The sequence below is a fragment of the Lissotriton vulgaris genome, chromosome 10 (assembly GCF_964263255.1).
Source record: "Lissotriton vulgaris chromosome 10, aLisVul1.2, whole genome shotgun sequence".
NCBI lineage: Eukaryota > Metazoa > Chordata > Amphibia > Caudata > Salamandridae > Lissotriton > Lissotriton vulgaris.
Window position 1 is genome coordinate 1,076,426,213 of NC_141698.1, and position 19,046 is coordinate 1,076,445,258.

The 19,046-nt window shown below is 46.3% G+C and overlaps 1 protein-coding gene across 6 annotated transcripts in view; it reads left to right on the forward strand.

Moving 5' to 3' along the window:
• THRB (thyroid hormone receptor beta) overlaps positions 1 to 19,046 on the forward strand; it is a 582,690-nt gene that overhangs the window by 285,078 nt on the left and 278,566 nt on the right. The window lies entirely within an intron of this gene.

The window sequence follows — 19,046 nt, forward strand, 5'->3', positions numbered from 1 at the left end:
CGCAGCAGGGAGGGTGTTGGGTGAGAGGACTTTGCCCTTGGTTGTGAGACACTCACTTCCAATCCCACCTCTTTCTGTGCTTTGCCTGTCTGCTGAGAGTGATAAAGCATTATTTGCTGGTCTTTTTTGTGAAGAGGACAATTTCTCACTTGGAGTTAGCAGAACAGGTCATTTCATTTCCCAAATATGATTTAACTCCCCTTGAAATGTTATTGAATTGTGTCCAGTGCATTCTAGGTGTAAATATCCTGCTGCCGTGTCTTAAGTGATCCCATCTAGGGATGGTGTTACATTATAAAAAAGACGCTCAACACTATTCCTTCATGGAGAGGATGTTTCTCGTTCTATTTGTTTGAGAAGTGAATGGACTCAGTGGGATGGAGAGGGTGTTTTCTTGCTTTCTTCTGGTTATACCGATTGCATTCGGTGTTGTCTTTGTTAGGTGCTGGTTAATAGTGGGGGTTTCCTCTAATTTATAGACATGGTGTTTGGTGCTGTTCTTTTTGATATGGTGATATTTTTAGTTACAGATGTGATGCCTATGATGTCTTGATAATTATGTAGATGACTTTTGATGCATTATTGTTTCTTGAACTTGCTTCAGTTCCTTTATATCCTCTTTATCGTTCTGCATTCTGGGTGCTTTGGGCTTCTGTTGGTTAGCTGTGCACGATGTAATAGAGTTTTTTTTATATGTCCTTTGTGTCTGTGAAAATGTCAAAGATAGGTTTTATATTCTAATTCTTCTTCGTGTTGAACCATGAATAGAGATATAAAAGTTTCTCAAGATCATGTTACAGTACAGTGTCCCCTTCATAGGCAGCTCACTGCGTGTCCCCTCCTGTGTGTTTTTGTGGTTTGATGCCACACCAAGATGGCCACTGTGATCACCCACCCGCTTATCTCCAGGCACTTATCTCCACCCACACTAAGATGGCCACTGTGATCAACTACCCATGTATCTCCACCCATACCAAGATGGCCGCTGTGATCACCTACCCACTTATCTCCACCCATACCAAGATGGCCGCTGTGATCACCTACCCACTTATCTCCAGACACTCATTTCCACCAACCATCTCCAGGCACCCTGTCCCTTGCTAATACAGGGCATAGTCTTAAATGGACCCATCCCAAATGCATCTTTGTACAGACTTGGTATGAGAGCCCCTGGGTCACCATCATGGTGCACGAGTCTGGGTTTGTCAACAAAGTTACTCATGTTTTGTCTGGAGCCAGGTGTGGTATTCTAATATAGCACGTAGAACCTTTACTGTAGCGCTCTTGTTGTTGCATGCTCATTGTTTTATCTGGAAGGAAGAAGCCCCGTAACCTTCCCTCCTTGAAGATACTGTGTGTGTCTTTACACCAGGGTTTATTTTAATGTGTTTCCTGTTTCCGGTCCATGCAGCACTCTTGTATTTTTTGGGCATGGCCTCGCCAGTTTCCAAGACAGTATTTGAGTATTGGTGTTGAACATTGCACACCACATCTTGCTTCTGATATCTTTAGACATCTTCCATATCCCCGTCATGGTTTCTATTTAAGGTCTGAAGTAACCCATAATAGCTCCATGTTGCTGGGATAACACTCTAGCCGCGACCTTTATCTTAGTAAACCACAGTAAACTGGTGGTTTAGTCCAAATGATTCGGTTGATGTGAACCAAGACTATAAATCCCAGAATGCATTCTTATGCTAGATCCAAGTCGGGGACAAGAGCATGCTGCCCCTGTTGACATGGAGCCATTGGTTAACCCTAGACAGGGTCAATATGACCTGGTGACATAGGTTGCAACAGGATATGTTCACGTTTTGCTTGACGGCGCAGTTCCTGGGGAGAGTGCCCACTCTCACTGTGACCAGGGCCAGACTCCTTCCAATACAGTGGAGCAGAGACCCCTGAAAGTGATACTGGTGTTGTGAGCTTTTCACCAACCCACCCATACCCCGTGCCGGCACTTGTGACTCCCTCCGCGGCCACTGTCGCGTGACTGTTCTAGGGTTGTGGTTGGTGGGCGGCACTACACTAGGGTTTTCTCAAACACACAATCTTCGCACTTGGCACGGAAAGAAACTGAGCCTTACCACATATGAACGCGACCGTGGCTTTACTAGTGATGCATATGATATGGCCCAAATACCCGACCCAGTAACCAGCCATCAGGCGAGTCTTGTATGATGGGCAGAGTGCTGACGTCACATGAGCCAGACCAGTCTGGATCCGCCAACACGCAAAGAATATTTTACCACCAGGGCACATGCTAGAGCGGTGCACGAAAGTGTGTCGATGTCTTAGAGAAAGAAATGGCGCCAGGTGCCATGAGCTAAGCTGGCCAATGTGCAGGGTGGCTCACCTTTTGATCCTTTTTTAGATGCACTTTTTCATCTGTGTTTCTGATGCGCATCAAAGCATAAATTCCAGAATTCAGCATGACAGACCACTACAAACCCGTTCTGTGACCCCGGAGGCAGGGACCTGGGACAGCGTGGCCTTGGACACGGTTCTGGACGGCAGCCATGGGCGCAGTCAAGGTGCGACAGCCCCGCCCCTCGCGCTAAAATTAAAGAAAAGAAAAACAGAAATTGCACTGTGAGGAAGTATTGGAGCAGTGTGTAACTAGGGTGCATTCCTGTCTTGTGTATCACGAGTGCGTTTGATCACGTAATGTAAAGAGACTCCTGAGGACACACTCCTAAAATAGCAGAACACAATGTCACCGAGAGCGTTGGGCGTGCCAGCTCGGTTGCCTGGGCACTCCTTAGTCGCCAGTGTTTGGGCCTGTTTTACAGGGACCTTCCAGGGAGCAAAGCTTGTTCTCTTACCCAGTGTTACATCATCAGAATTCAGCAACAATCAGGGCTCTAGAATGTCTCTGATGACGTCTGAGTGGGTTCTAAAACAGATTGTGACATCATTCTCTTGACGGCCCCTATATTCAGAGTCCATATCAATCAATCAATCATGACATTTATAAAGCGCGCTACTCACCCGCTAGGGTCTCAAGGTGCTGGGGGGGGGGGGGTGGATGGGGGCTGCTACTGCTCGAAAAGCCAGGTCTTGAGTTTCTTCCTGAAGGAGAGATGGTCCTGGGTTAGCCGGATGTGGATGGGGAGGGAGTTCCATGTCTTGGCTGCCAGGTAGGAGAAGGATCTTCCTCCGGTGGTGGCTCTGCGGATGCGTGGCTCACATCTGTGTGTGTATTAATATAATATAATATAATATAATATAATATAATATAATATAATATAATATAATATAATATAATATAATATAATATAAGGGTTTGCAGCCGCCCTCTTCATCCATTGGTCTATTGTTACGTCATTCACATTTTACTCCCACCTTCTGCTTCAGCGTGGAGCAGTGAGCCCGCCCCAGGCTAACTTCACAACTGATGCATTCTGCGCTTTCACAAGAAACACATGGCGCACACTGAGTAATTCTCCTCAGTGTTAGCTGTTACTAGAACATTTCCTTTTAGCCTGTGTTTTTTTTTCAGATTGACAATGTTTTTTTACATTTTTTTGCATAAGTATGTAATATGCATAGAAATTATAAAAATACAGAGAATGTAAAAATAACAGAATAGTCCTGAAAACCCTGGCTCTGAAGTGCCCTCGTTTTCAGGTGGTTGTGCACATGGGATTAAGCAAGGTTACATCAGTGAGAGTGCTAACCAGTCACATGATGGGTATAACGACCCGCTGGACCATCGTTTTGTGGGCGGAACAAAAATGTGAATGGCATTTGTCCAGAGCGACTAACGTCAGAGCAAAAAAAAAAAGAAAAACAGCATTGACCAATTCATAGGAACTAATTTGATCAATATCTAAATGATGAAGGGGTGTTTCCTTCCAGTGTGTTCGGGCAGAAGGACTGTCCCATTACCTGACAGAACTTTACTTATGTCTTTGGTGCTGGACTTGTCCTGCTATGATTTCTCTTCTTGGGGGAGGGGCAGTTGTAAGCAGGGGGCATGCTGACTAATATGTATTGTATTGTATTGCAATTGCATTTACATAGTACTTACTACCCCTGAGGAGGCATCAACACACTTTTTCTGAGAGTAGCACGCTACTCCGGAAACCATAAAGGAATTAGTGTAGTGAAATATATAAGTAATTTGAGTTGTGGAGTCAGTTTTGTGGATTGAGAAGGTTAGTGGAGGGATAGAAGAGGGGAAAAGGTTTGCATTTATATAGCGCTTGCTACCCCTGATGAGGTGTTGAAGCGCTTTTTCGGTGAGTAGCACTCTACTCTGCAACCCATAAAGTGGTGAATTAGTATAGTGAAATATGAAAGTAATTTGAGTGGTGGATATGTTAGTCAGCTATTTGGATTGGGAGGGAATAGTGGAGGGATAAAAGAGGATAGAAGAGGGAAGGAGGGATAGAAGAGTGAAGGGCCTAGATGTTATTTTTGTATTAGTTCATCGCAGTAGGAGTGGGTTTTGGAGGAGTAAAAGGGAGGTGTAGGGGGAAGAGTCATATGTGGCTCAAGCAATACTGCCTTTCATGCATGTGTTTTATTTAGGTGGCATGTTCATATCGGATTTTGCAGTTACTTTAGTCTGCAGTTACAAAAATATATATATGTATTGGACAAATAAATAATTTAGATGTGGCATCCAGCTCTGAGAATCTGCACGGCATTGCCCTGCCCTGGTGTAAAAGGGCCTCTAAAAAAGGCGATTTCACAAGATAAACTCTTGTGGGGAAAAACAGGGCCATGAAAGGAACCAGCTGACATGAGAAGGGGCCTCACATGTATTTATAAACTTTTCATGTTTGTTATCTGTGATATCATAGTCTATGCACAACGTTGCTATTGACTGAGTGGATGGAATAAAACAAGAACAAAACATGCCTCAAGGCTCACAGATACACATCTCATCAGGGAACTGGCAGAACCTAGGAGCGAATGGCACACTAGGTCATACATGGGTCAGAACAGGGTCAGAATAGACTAGACCCAGTGCAACATACATGCAAGAGGTTATAGTAAGGCCATTAGGAGAAAAGAAAGTGCTTAATTCGTCAAACACATTAGCGAAGCCTCTCACTAGACAAGAGGAAGTCATTAATATTTCCAAAGAGCCAAGAGATTCAGAGGGAATTGAAACAGTCTGACCACATCCCAAGAACCATGCAAGCATCATCGTCTGTTTATCAAGTTGGAAATAGCCAGAAGCTGCGAGTCTATCCTGCCTTTCTCCCTCCCACAGCAAACAAACAAGCTCAGATCCTTCAAACTGATGAAAGTGGGGCATGTTTCGAGCCTGGCTCATAAAGTCAAAACTTCATACCTCTTGGGTTAATCTTGTGGAGCATCCTGTGGAGCTTTAGAATGTCTTTGTTTTGCACAACCACACGTAATACAATTGCTAATGTGTCCTAGTATAAAAAAAAATTGAAATTAAAAAAACAAAAAAAATGATGTTCATTTAGAAATACTCTGTACATATTATTTGTTATTAAGTGACTCTTCTTGGAATTCAGTCTGAACATTTCGTACAAGGTCGAACACCCTGGTGCACTGTTTTCATGTGCCCGGTCCTCAAAATTTACTAACATTTTAGACATAACACAGCAGCAAAGCTACAGTTTTCGAACACAGTAGTTCTTAACACATGAACTGTGTCTCTTCCCCTTGGGGTCAGAGAGGAGAATTACAGCAGAGAGACCGGTCCGGGAACAGGGGCAGCAGCTTTGCGTAACCTGAGTTTACACCGATGATGCGGCCCACCTAATTACAAACACCAGGTATGGGGTCCAGAGATAATCCCAGAGCTCACCACTATATACCCCTGCGCTCACATAGTGAGGGTAGCCCTAGATAGATATATTACTTGCCATGGTGGGGTTGTTCATAGTTTACAGCCTGCTACTAACGTTGATTACGGTGCTTAGCTGTATTTGTTTACTAATCGCAGCACACTTGCTTCAAAATAGACTAAGGAAGTTTCAATAAATATACTGTAAACTTCCTTTGTGTCGTTCCTTGTTTACTATGGACATGCATGAGTGAGAACGAAAGGTGATGATCTGTTTCCATGGTACCCTTGGGGACTAGAGGTTCATGTTCTAGATTTGCTGAATTCACCTACTGCTCTGGAAAGGTTAGGAGTACCAGTAAAACGGGAAACATCCTTTACGACGCAACTTTTACCACGCAGTACAACGCAGGTTTTTCAACGCAAGTCATTACAACGACTTGCGCTGGGGGGGCGCTCTAGGATAGGTAATAGTTTAATTTACTATCCAACACCTTCCCTACTATCCACGGGGACTGGAGTTGGAATAGTAAATTAAACTATTCACTATCCAGCACCCCCAATGCAAGTCGTTGTAACAACTTGCGTTGAAAAACCTGCGTTGTAAGGGCATGCGTGGTAAAAGCATGCGTTGTAACAACGTACATCCAGTAAAACACTGTGAGCTAGTCGTGTTTGAGCCTACAGGTACTGACATGGTAGAGAGGCTATGTCCTTCATTCAGACGTGCTGTTAATCAATGTACTTGTCTTAACTGCCACGATTCAGAGTTTGATGAAACCTTCTGAAGAGTCGAGATCCTCAAATTCTGTCAAACTATCTCCTAACTTCCGTGGTACCTTCCAGGAAATGTTTAAAACAAGTGATAAAGTAAAACAAGGGTTACAGGACACCTTGAACACAAAACACAATCGCATCGGGGACCACCTCTGCTAAAAGACTTAAAGTTTGATACTTCCATTCAGTGGATCCATTTGCCCTCTCCAGTTACAGTCAGGAGATATGGGTTGGATCCGTGTGGTCATCCACAAACAATGTGGCATATTGCAGACTATCCTGCTGCTCTCGCGTGTCACCACCATGATTCCACACATATGTGCCTCCAAGTGCTGGAGAACTACTAGGTCATTTTCCAACGTACACAGATGATACCCAAACTTTTATCAGTCTGGAGGACAACTCGAGTGAAGCGGATATTAACCAGATACCTTGGACACATGCACCGATGGATAGCAAAGCTTTTGTGCCTAGCGCTAGGTTGAACCACCACTTTATCCTCGTCACTTGAGTGGATTGCCTATCTCCGTGCACCCGCTAATAGGTCTCCGGACGTAAGATGCCTAGGGGCCAGCCTTGCTTCCCAGATGAATGCAGTACTCAAAGGCAGCAAGTTCAGGCTATTCATGCTGCAGAAAATCTTCTTTCCTTAACAAACCCAACAGATTGGAGCTCACCCCAGCACCGCTGGTAATTGTACAAATAGATAACTCTAGCATCATGTAATAGCTATAATAATAATTAATCATACATCACTTTTATAATTTATACGTAATTCAAATAACATTTGCAAATATTACTCAATTCAATGGTACTGAATTGAGGGAAGCCACAGTCAGCCTTGCTTGGGCTTGGGCGTGAAAGCTGCAGATCAGGGCGAGTGTTGGATGGTCTGCGAATGAAACCTGTGATATAACAGAGGGGAGGGTGAGGCCAGAAGCCGGTCTCAAGCTCAGGAACCAAGACCATGTGTGAAATCTGCACTGAAACCACTCCGCTGGCTGTTGGTGGGCTCAGACACTACATCCAAGGCTATGAGCTCCATGCGTAAGGCCCACAGTGTCGAAAACCTGCACTGCTGGAAACACTCGCCCCATTATAACTAGAGACCTTTGATCAGCCCCTTGCGGCCTTATTCAACAAAATAGGCCGAAACATGTTGGAAAGCCACTGAGTGTTTCAGGGCCCACCTTTGGTAACAATTGGAGTTCCCACCTAAGGACTGAGCCCAACCACATATGTTTAAAAAACTTCTGAAAATTGAACTGTTCTGGTTGACTCTCAGCTAAGCATGCTCACACGAGTAGAGGCTGAGACGTGTGGGATGGAGACCGCACATCGAGTTACGCTTCACGCATCCCACAGTTTGTATATTAGCAATTCAAATGCTACCGCCTGTGCTGACCAATGCTTCAATTTGACTGGCTATAGACCCCGAGCCCTACTATCCTGGAGATGTAGATGCTAGAGCCGCTGTATTTGGGGAGTCCGCAGCAGTTGGCGCGGTGGCGAATGCCAGGGCTTGCAGAAGGAGATCCCCTTTTCTCCCATGCATCACCCACCTCCACCGGCCTGGCGAAGCAACACTTCCCAGGAAGCCTTGCTGCGGTGATGTCACAAACAAAACTCCCGCCACATAAAGAGGCAAACAGCCTGTTAAATCGAACGCTGAAATATCCATTCAATGAAAAGACTATTGCTCTGCACAGGTTTGGTGACTACTTCTAATGTGCTTCAATTTAAAAACAAAACCTTTCACTACAAAAAAAGGTCAAACGTTGTCTTTAACTTTTTCATGAACTTTGCCCTCTTGCTAAGGTGGCAGATGTGTGATGCTGCATTTTGTGTTGACCTGGAGTCTGAAGCCCACCTTGTTGTGGATGGATCTGTGGTGGCATATATATGTTGTTGTGAATTGTCACTGAGAAATAGAGGTGTGCTGACTGCATGGAACACCGGATCAGTGTAAAATAGTCAGAGAGATGCCTCTACACACCTAACTGAGCACAGAAAGGACCATCTGTGGAACGAACTGCATTTTAATTACATTTCCTGATCCAGCACATTTTCCCATCTCAGATTTTACTTCTGCGGTCGATAATGTATGGATTTGCTGTTGCACCGTCCAAATATTTCCTACTTATTTTTCGTACAGTTAGTCTTTTTTTCTCTGCCTGGATCATCTCGTTCCCATTTTCCATCGTTCAGCATCTTACTTGGGCAAGCTTTGGACCATTTAATTTAATTTAATTTTTGTTTTTGCAGTTTTATATAGCTCAACCTAGACCTGAAGGAATTGGAGTGCTTCACAGAGGCACCAGATATATTACCCAAAAACACATTCATTTTTTTCTAGGCACAGGGAGATTCATTGATTGCCCAGAATCAGAGGATGCTGAGCGGACGCCGAAACTCGAACCCGGTTCCCCAACTCCACAGCCGGCAGCTCTGGCTGTTATGCCACATCCTCTCCCTTTCATTTTAATTCTACATAGAGCACTTTCTCCAAAGCGACGTAGAATAAATACTACAGTACTAAAAATCAAAAGAAGTCAGCATCCTAGGGACCAAGAGCGAGAGAAAGAAGCCGGTGAATGTTCTCTCAGGATGATGAGTTGGGACCAGAAGGGGTAGAAACTGAGAGAATTCCAGGATCGACATCGAAACTGAGGAGAAGGTGAACAAAGATGGACGAGATGAAGGGACGCAGAACCGAGATCACGGGTAGGAGTGTAGACCATGGGTGCATTGAACATAAGATGGGAGAACCAGAAGGAAAGAAGTCCATGGAAAGGAACCCCTGAGAAGGAGAGGTGGATCCCTGGGAGATGAACAGAAGAGGAGGCAGGTGGAAGAGGTTAACAGAGACTGGAGCGAGCTCGCGAGGATACAGGGAGACCTACAAAAAGAGGCCAGCGATATCCCACCAAGAAGCAACAAGAACAGTGATGCACGCCTTGGTTACGTGTAAGGCAACTAAACAGAGAATTTATGCAGATGTTAGGCAGTGGGAAACAGAATATACCAGGAAGGAAAAAGATGTGAATCGAGAAAGCAATAAAAGACAAAGGTTGAGGGAGAAAGGATGGGGGAGCGAAAGCGATGCAGGGACAAGAGGCATGGGCAGAAGAGGATGGAAAGGAGAGAATTGTGATGTATACTGGGCTAAGGAGGAGGGACTAAGATGATCAAGCATTCCCACTACTTTTTTCAATTTTTTGAGTGAGATGTTCTAAGTGCAACAGGTAGACCATGGTGTGGGTCATCTAGTTCACTGGACGCAAGGTGCACCGCGCTGACGAAGCCGACAAGGCAGGAACTTCTCCGAGGTTTTGTGTGTTCCCATTCAGAGAGGCCTGGCCTGTAGTTTGGCTGGACTGTTACTACTGGAGTGAGACTCATCTGCATGAGGCGGGTTTGTATCTGGGGTGGAATGTGGGGCATGATGGAATGCGGCTGAGATGTATTTGATTTTTGATATTTGATATTTATTGAAATTTGTATAGCGCGTTTATCGCTCCGGAAGGAGCATCTTGGCGCTGAGCAAACAGAGAACCAGCAATGGAAAGCGAGGATCAGATGGCTGCGAGGACCGATGAGTCAGACTGAGGGAAAATCCAGGTCTTCAGAAGTTTCCTAAAAAGGCTTTCTGAGGGGGCATGCCTAAGGTTGGGGGGGGGGGACAATTCCATGCCTTGGAAGCCAGAAATGAGAAGGTCTTTCCACCTTTTGTTTTTAGTTTTATTCGAGGTACAGTAACTAAATTGGCTCCTGACGACCTCAGGCAACGAGATGGAATGTAACGCAGGAAGCGTTTAGCCAGGTAAGAAGGGCCAGTGTTCCTGGTGGATTTAAAGACCGTGACGAGAAGCTTGAAGAGAATTCTTTTGTGGAGGGGCAGCCAATGAAGAGTGTTGAGAGCTGCAGAGGCCGAGGACCTTCGGGGGAGTTTAAGAACGAGCCTGACCGCTGCGTGTTGGACACTTTGCAGTTTCTTGAGGGAGGATTTCTTTATGCCTGCCAGGAGGCCATTACAATAATCCAGCCGGGAAAGGATGAGAGCCACCGCGACTGATTTCCTGGCTGAGATGGGAAGGAAGTCAAAGAATTTCTTTAGCTGTCTGATCAAGCTAAAGCAGCACCCTGCGGTAATGCGCACGTGCTCGTCAAAGCTGAGGGACGAGTCAAATTGAACCCCAAGATTGCGGGCTGAGGAGACCGCACTCGGTGGTGCTTCAGAGTTTTGAGGCCATCAGTCTTTAGGGGAGAATTCAAGAATTCCAATCCATCATTTTTGTTGTTGTTTCAGAGAATGGGATGACACCCATTCCTGATAAAGAGACACAGTCAGAGATTGTGTCAGTGAGTGAGCAGGCGCTCAAAGAGGAAGATGTAAAAAACAAAATACGGATCCATCTGCGTCGAAAGATCAGGATCAACCAAAGGAGCTGATACAGGATGAAAGGGATTCATATTCTAGGAGAAACAAAGGCTTTGACAAACCTCGAAGAGGAGAGGAAGAGAGTCACAACTGGCCGTACCAGAATAGAAGGGACCAGAACAGGATGCAAATAACAAAGGAAGCAAAGTACCCGAAATGAGCACAACTACCTGGTCTGAAACTAAAGATCTTTCCGTCATGCCTGTGTTGATCCTGGATATGTTCTCTATAGGGTTTCACGTAAAAAGTCTATATGTCAGGGATGGAAGGTGAGCTCTGCGCTGACCCAGCTGCCCCACTACAGGGGATTGTTCAGGTGTTCATGATGGCTTGACCAGAGACTTGTGAACGAAGACAGTTGCGAGCTCAGAGTTCAATAAAAGGGGAATCTCTGGGAGATTTCTGAGTGATATTCCATCATCACCAAGGAGCAGTGGTCAGAAACAATTCCAACAGGATCATAACATGGGAAGCACCTACATAATTGTGACCAATATGCAGGAAACATAAGTGCTTGCGATAAATGGATGAGAATTGATTTGTCGAAGAGGATCAATAAATACTACACGCAAAGTTGAACAACGTCCTGGTTTGATTAGGAATTTAGAAGTTGTGACTCCTGTGAGTGCAAACGCAAGGTACGTCGGCTACCACAGTGGCCGGCTGCCTCTGGAGTGCCAGGGTTAGTGATGGTACAAGGGAGGCGGGACTCCACCTCTCATACGCATCACCGGTCCATGGAGTAATGAGTGAGGACCCCCATCCTGTAGGTGCGGTGGTGAAGGTCAGACCTTGCAGCGTCACAGGCCAGGGAAGAACCTCCTGTTCTCCTGTTGACCTATCCATGGTGCCCCCTGACCTAAGTGAATCCTGTGTTATTTTTACACCCTGAGCCTACATGGTGAGAGAAAGCGATGAAGAACAGGGGTGAGGCAGGACTGTGGGATAAATACATGGCTTTGAAGGACTGAGCGAGCATTAATGAAGAGGTGTTCGAGCCCCTCGCATGGGGGCGGGGGGGTCCCTAATCTGTAGGACCATACAGAACCTTTACATACTTACTAATAACAGAGGGTTAGGGGAAGGAAGTGTATTTTATTTATTTTAATCCAAAATGTTTAGTTTAGTGCTGCAGGCACGAATGAAAGGATTCAAACAGAGGCTTAAGAGAAAGCTAAAAAAAACCTGGTCATCCTTCGCGACATGATCTAAAGAACGATGATGGATTCAACCCAGATCTGTGACTGGGGGTGAGAGTCTGAAAAGTTTCAGCGCTCCGTCCATCATCTCCTTGTGTTTGCTTTGTTCGCCCTAAGTTGGCAGACGTGGGTCCCTTGCTCACTTTGCCATTGGATTCAAGCTAGCCTGGCTGATGAGGGCTGTTAGTCTGAAACCGGTCCCAGGATGCTTGTTTCCTGACCAGGGAAGTCATGGCTTGGAAGTTCGGGCTGGACTGTTCCCATGAGGCACAGGGTGAGACCTATTTGCATATATCTGGATCTGAACTGGGGTGGCAAAGTGAGCTAAAGAATGATGATGGATTAAACCCAGATCTGTGACTGGGGGTGAGTGTCTGAAAAGTTTCAGTGCTCCATCCATCATATCCTTGTGTTTGCTGCATACATCGCGCAGACCAGGACTTTATGTTCTAGGTACTTATTCAGGCAGCTGAGAGGTGGATACGTTTCGGCTCTGGAGGAGCCTTCTGCTGGTCTAAGGGGGTGCAGCGGGATTCTGAAGCTTTGACTCTTGTTGCTTCTCCTGTATTGTACCCCGTGGGTGGCTGGCAGAATGGCGAGGCTGGCGGTGTTAAAAAGGGTTCCAAAGACAACCGGTAACCAAAGACCCTTTTATGTTGCCCGGCGGTATCGCCTCTATGACCCACCAATATTAGTCAATGAAGAAGCAGGCGCTGGAGACTGGAAGGCGGGAAACGAGGATTTTATTCTCTCCGGAGGAGAACACATCAATTCAGACAGCAAGTATCGTCACGAGGTGCTCTAACCACATCTCTGAGGCCGGGCCTCTTATACTAGAGTTTACGACCTTTATTGCACATAACACATTCTCGTAATATTTTAATACTTGAAAGGACATCCTCGGAATCTCCCCTCCAGACCCGTTCCCACATACATTTACAGTTGGATTCCCCACCCCGGTCACAACAGGTGATGGTGGTCGCACAGCAGGGCATTCCGCCGATTCACGGAATGCATGGGGTTGATCGGATCTCATGGGGTGGGGGCTTTGATCGGTTCGGGGGTCTTTTGATGGGGAGGGGAAGCTTCCTACTGTACGGGGTAATAAACAGTATCCGCAGGGTCAGGTGGCAGCCTGGGAACGAGGAAGACAAACGGGGACACAGGAAAAGGGGGTTTGCATCAAAAGGGTTTGAGGCCATGAAAGGAATGAAGGGAGGTGTCGCGCTGGGAACAGGATGGGGTTCCGTGGTGAAGCTGCGCTGGAGAGGGGTTTATGACCCAAGGCATGAGAGAGCGGGGGGGGTTGTCAGCGTGCGGGGGAATGCTTGCGAGGTTAAGAGAGAGAGAGACGCGCTGGCTATTAGTGAGGGGCAGGGAGGCCATGGTGCTCAAAATGGCTGCCGCTTACGCGCACGAATGGGCCTGGAAAGGGGCAAGATGGCGCCGATAATGTTCACCAAGTTTGTATTTATTTTTCACAGTCCTCCCTTTAACATTTCCAAGACATCTTGCTGGCCTATTTCCTATCTACCCCTATATGCAGTGATCATAAGTAAGGGAGAGGGGACTTGGGTGAAAGAACTGTACGTAAACATCACATTATAAACATCATATAAAAAAATCTCATCAGTCAGTAGGCGGGTTCATTGTTAAGTTGGTTGCAGGAAAAAGTCATCGTAATGCAATATCAGACTAGAATCACGTAGCGAGGGCGTTGGGTACAGATCATAGAATAAGAACTGGTAAATTATCATATAAATAAGTCCTTTTTTTGTATACGGTGGGTGCATAGTCAGTCCAATGGTGATTGGGAGAGAAAGGAGATACAGTAAAAATATCAGAGTTCTTCGTTGTCCTTTTGTCGTCTTCTGTCGGCACTGTTGAACACCTGGATTACCTATCAACAGAAATGTTCATGTGGATCGAGTCGTTGGGGGTAATTGTGAGATCAGTTCGTTTCTTGAGTCTCTGTGGTGGGCATTTCCTGTTGCTTCCATCATCTCCAAGGTGCTTGGTAGCGGGCAGAACCACAGACTTTGTTTATCTTTTCTTCGGGGGCGACCCTTGGTGGAGTTCTAGGTCACCGTTCTGGGATTTAACACAGTTCGTGGTCTACTTAGTCGGAGCTCCCTCCCTTTTGACGTAGGGAGTACTCTTCTCTGGGTAGCTCAGTAGGATTTGGAGGAACTTGGGAGTTCGGGTGGAAAGGTGCGGGTGTGAACAGTCCTTATGGTAGGTCGGAGGAAGAGGGGATGGAGCAAGGCCAAGTCGGGAACAGATCAGGGGGGGGGGCGGAGAGTTTTGCGTCAGGCGAGTCCGAGACCATGTTCAGAGAGCGGGGGCTTTTTGGCACACGTTGATCATAGAGCAGGGGCTTCAGGTCAGCCCTTTCCTTAGCTTTGTTTGAAACAGTGCCCCGTCCTGCGACTCCTTACTGCCGTGGTCTCGCCTTGGCCTCCGTTGCTGACGTTCCACAATCCGCAGTCAGGCCGCGTGCTCCCACATCCGGTCTCTTTCTCCTCCGACAGCGATATCCTTAAATGAGTGTTGAAAAGACAGTCTTTAGAGATTTTGCAGAAAAAGGTAATTACATGAATCTATTTTCTTTCCCAACACCAAGCGACTAGCGTAAGCACTCGCTACATTTGAGATTTTTGCGGCTTACGTATAAACAATTGATGATGGGTTTGCTGGATTCCTTGCAACTTCCTTTTGTTGGCTAATTCTTTGACGCTTTGATGATTATTACGTTCATTTGTCATATGTCTATTATAGTAGATGTCAGTTCTTCTGGCAGAGACCCATTTCTCTAGTACGAGTCTTGCATGGCTAGGCTAGTCTTCAGGGACTTGTATTTTACAAAAAGTGCAACGTGCTATTCACCATAGTCTGATAAGCATCCTTCTGAGGGATGAACATAGGCTAAACGAGTCTGCATTACATAAAAACATCTTATTTTCAACCATGCCTACTGCAACAAGTTCTTTCGTTTTTCAATCTAATTTTCAACTTTGCACACATCCTTCTAACTTTCTATATAAATCCTCGCAACCTGGTTACTACAAAAACTCGGGAGGGGTGGTTTGCAATAATTATTAAACTTATCCTCGGGGAAGGAGGGATCTGATGGATACCAAACTGGGGGCATTTTGGGTAGATGGGGGTGTCTCGATCATTTCTTACAGCTTGGGGTACGGAGACAATTTTCAATGGGGATGGTCGCATCACCACAGACACATTTTTATCATAGGAGCCACTGACAAAGAGTTCCCTGAGAGTGGGTCAAATTTAGGGAACCTTAGTCGTCTTACCTGTCCCTTTCCTATCGGCCAATTTAAATTTCATCCATATTTTAGTAGAAAAGGAGAGGTAGTAACGTGGTACCAATACAATTTTATTTAGGACAGATTTGCACAAATACTTGTGGTATTTGGGGCCAATCAGGAGGTGCACCAGGTTCGCCAATTAGGTGCCAGTTGCTAGGAAGAGGGAAAGTGTGGAGGGGTGGAAGAGTGAGTGAGAGAAAGAGAGAGAGAGAGAGAGAGAGAGAGAGAGAGAGAGAGACAATAGGCCGAACAGTACACGTGTGATATAGAGAATGACCGTGTATTGTTTGGGCTATTCAGTGCGTTACCCAACGTTAGACGTTTCGGGTCTGTGTTAGGAGGTGGGAAGCATGCAGTTTTGGGACAGAAAAGCGTTAGATTTGGTAAAAAGGTCGTGAGAGCGTCCTTGTTGTGCCATTTTGTAGCGCTAGTCCGTCTTCATGCATCGGGCGTGACGTGGTTCCAGATCCCTTATGATACTCTAATCGGGATTCTAATGTAACCTGCAGAGGGAAAAAGGGGGAGAAAAAGGGGAGGTAGGGGGACAACATTCGAACACATCAAATGTAAGGGCACGAAAATCCTTTACTTACCACATACTCGTACTTGTCTCTTCGGGATATAATCCCTTAGGGTTCTGGTTTCTTAAAGTCATGGGGGCAGGCAATGTGATAGGTGGTTCATGGGGAGGTTCGAGGATGGCGTTAAGGATCGTGTGTAGTGAAAAACGCTAAAAAGAGGAATCAGAGGTGCCTAGCGCGAGGTACCCGGTTTCGTAGATGTATCCGGTCATCGGGGTCCCAAAATCATTCCCAAAGCTGTGATGTTCTTAAGGCATACCAGTTCTTCGTTCAACCCTGTACCTTAGTACCTTCGACCACCATATCCTTATAGCAATTTATCAATCACACCATTTTACTTTACCCATTCTCTGAAGTCGAGGTCCTTCTTCATAAGCAGCGTATCATACCTTCGTTTTGACCATCAACCCAGGGCCGAACAACCATTTCTCGGATAACCTTAAAAAGAGAGCAGAACAGTTGCGCACAGAAAAACCCTCCCACCGATACCCGTATTTACAAAAGTACGCGGAGCCTATCCATAGCTTCTAAGACTTTTATTTGTAGAGTTATTCAGTACGTAAAAGGTGAGAGCGCAATTCATATTTTGGCCTGACATGTCGTCGATGGAAGCACATACAGTAGGGGGTTATTTTGTAGTACAAGAACATGTAAAAAGGTCTAATTAATTATTTGTAAGTAACCAAAAACATTTCATTGCGTGACGAAGGAATCAGGGGCATTTCAGTTCATAGATGGAAACACAGTCAAGCTCATCGTAATCACATTTCCTAAATGCAAACCGCGGGCGTGCATCATGAGCGACGTTATGTATCAGTTACAACAAATATCAAAAATAAATTGTTCATTGAAATCAACATTTTTACAGAACCTCTTCTTAAATGTTTGCCAAGTGCACCCTCCTCCCTTTAACATTGAGTGCGCAATGGTTCATATATATATACATATATATCTTAGTACATCAAGTTTCATTAGCTAAGGAACACCATGAGGCACCCGTAAGTTCCATTGATACCAGCGCCATTTTGGGCGAGGCCGGTTTAGTCCGGAAGTAGCATCAGGGGCAAAATATCCCCGACAATTGGCGGTTGGACCAGAGTCCCTTTCGGTAGTCCAAAAGAAAACTGTGCTAACAAAGGGGCTGGTGGTGTGGACCGTCAATCAAGAGAGGGAGGGGGTAAAGTCTCTCTTACCGGGTCATGTTGATGTTCAGCCGGAACTTGCTCGAGTTCGTTAGCCCATAATGTTCCTGGGTGGTTCAGACGGAAGCTGATGCAGACACGAGAGCACCGCCATCTTGTTGCTGTGCCGTGGTTATTTCATTTGAGATTAATGCAGCTTTTCCTCACCGGAAGCCTGAAGGGGCCGAGGGCTCTTGGGACTTTGGTAGAATCTTCAAAGTCGAGGGGATGTTTTGTCGATGGTGGGGGCTTGCGCCCAGGTGGGCAAGCGCCCGAGTTTGCAATTTCGGACAAAGTTACTCCAGCGGCCTAGACCCGCCTTTCAAGGGCCCAGACGCCATTTTGAGGCCCTGCAGCAACCTTTGCCGTATCCATCAGGAGCGGAGGAAAACTTCTTGTGATGGCGAAAAACAGAGCATCATGCGGTTGGAGCAGGACATTTTGGTTCGGGGCGCCAGGGTGCAGCAGTGGAGCCTTCATCTGGGGAGGTGAGGGAGGCTCACCGTGCCGTCTTCCTCTCCCGGTGCATCCTACGCCGTCTCTTGGAATCAGGGGCGCACATGATGACCACCCTACACCCCTGATTCCGACTCTTGGGGGACCACTGTACATCCGGTACTCCGGAAATATGCCCATCGGACATTGTGTGTCCTGTACCACGCAAGTATACCAGCCGGGTCTTGTATATCCTGTACTGAGAAAGTATACCAGTCGGGCATTATATGTCCTGTGTTACGGAAATATACCAGCCGGACATTATATTTCCTGTGCAGCGTAGGTATATGGCCGTCGCCCGGCTGGAGGACATCGGCGTCGGGCCAGGGCAGGGAAGCCTCCTACCTGTGGAGGTGGAAGAGGCTCGTCCGCGTCGCCTCTTCCTCCCTGCCCACCCTGCATCCGTTCGATGGAGGAATTCGTGATGGCCGGACCAGGAGATATGAGGGAGGGGGTCATTTTCATCCGCCCCCTCCCTACTCGCGGCCCGGGGGACGCCATCCCTGGAAGGGCAGTATGGGAAGACCATTTCATTGCCTGCTTGGTGGAGTCTCCAGTACCTTCTCGCCAGCGATCTCTTTTTGGCCCATGGTTGCTGGCAGGCCCCGCCCCACACGTGCTATGTGTTTCGGATGGGCGGGACCATCGAAAGGGCCATTACGTTTCGAGGACTTCCGGAGTGAGCATAACATGTTTTGTATTTTTCCTATTAGTCAAGTTTGCTTTTTAGAGAGTTCTACTAGTTATTCTATTTACTGTTGGTTGTGTGTTTTACCGTAATTAAATCCTAAGTTATATAATAGACGCTTGGCTTTCTTGAATCTTTTCTCTAACGGGGGGGTTGTTTACACTGACCTGCAGTTGTGTTTGTTTTTCAGAGTGGGGGAGCAACAGAGAGCAATCAGTCCCAGAACTCCAACATGTCGTTAAAATTTGTCTGACGAAATCTGTGCCACCGAGCATAATCGAACGGGGTGGTCCTGTCTGTTCTGTCTGCACTAGTCTGATTGGTTTTTATCTCACGTCTTTTTCCTTTCTGTCGGTCCGTCCTTTCTGTCACCCCTTCATTCTTACCTATGCTTTGCAGAGTCGGGCATTGGGCTTTCCAGTGTCCAAGACATTTACAGAAAGCACATTGGTTTTGTTTTAAATCTGTCCGTCCTGTGCGTAATGTCGGGGGATTACCTTCAGGTCGTTGTGTTCCGGGGTTGGCTTGTCGGCACATCCCCTTACACCATTCGCTTTTCATGTCTACTCCTCGGGGCTG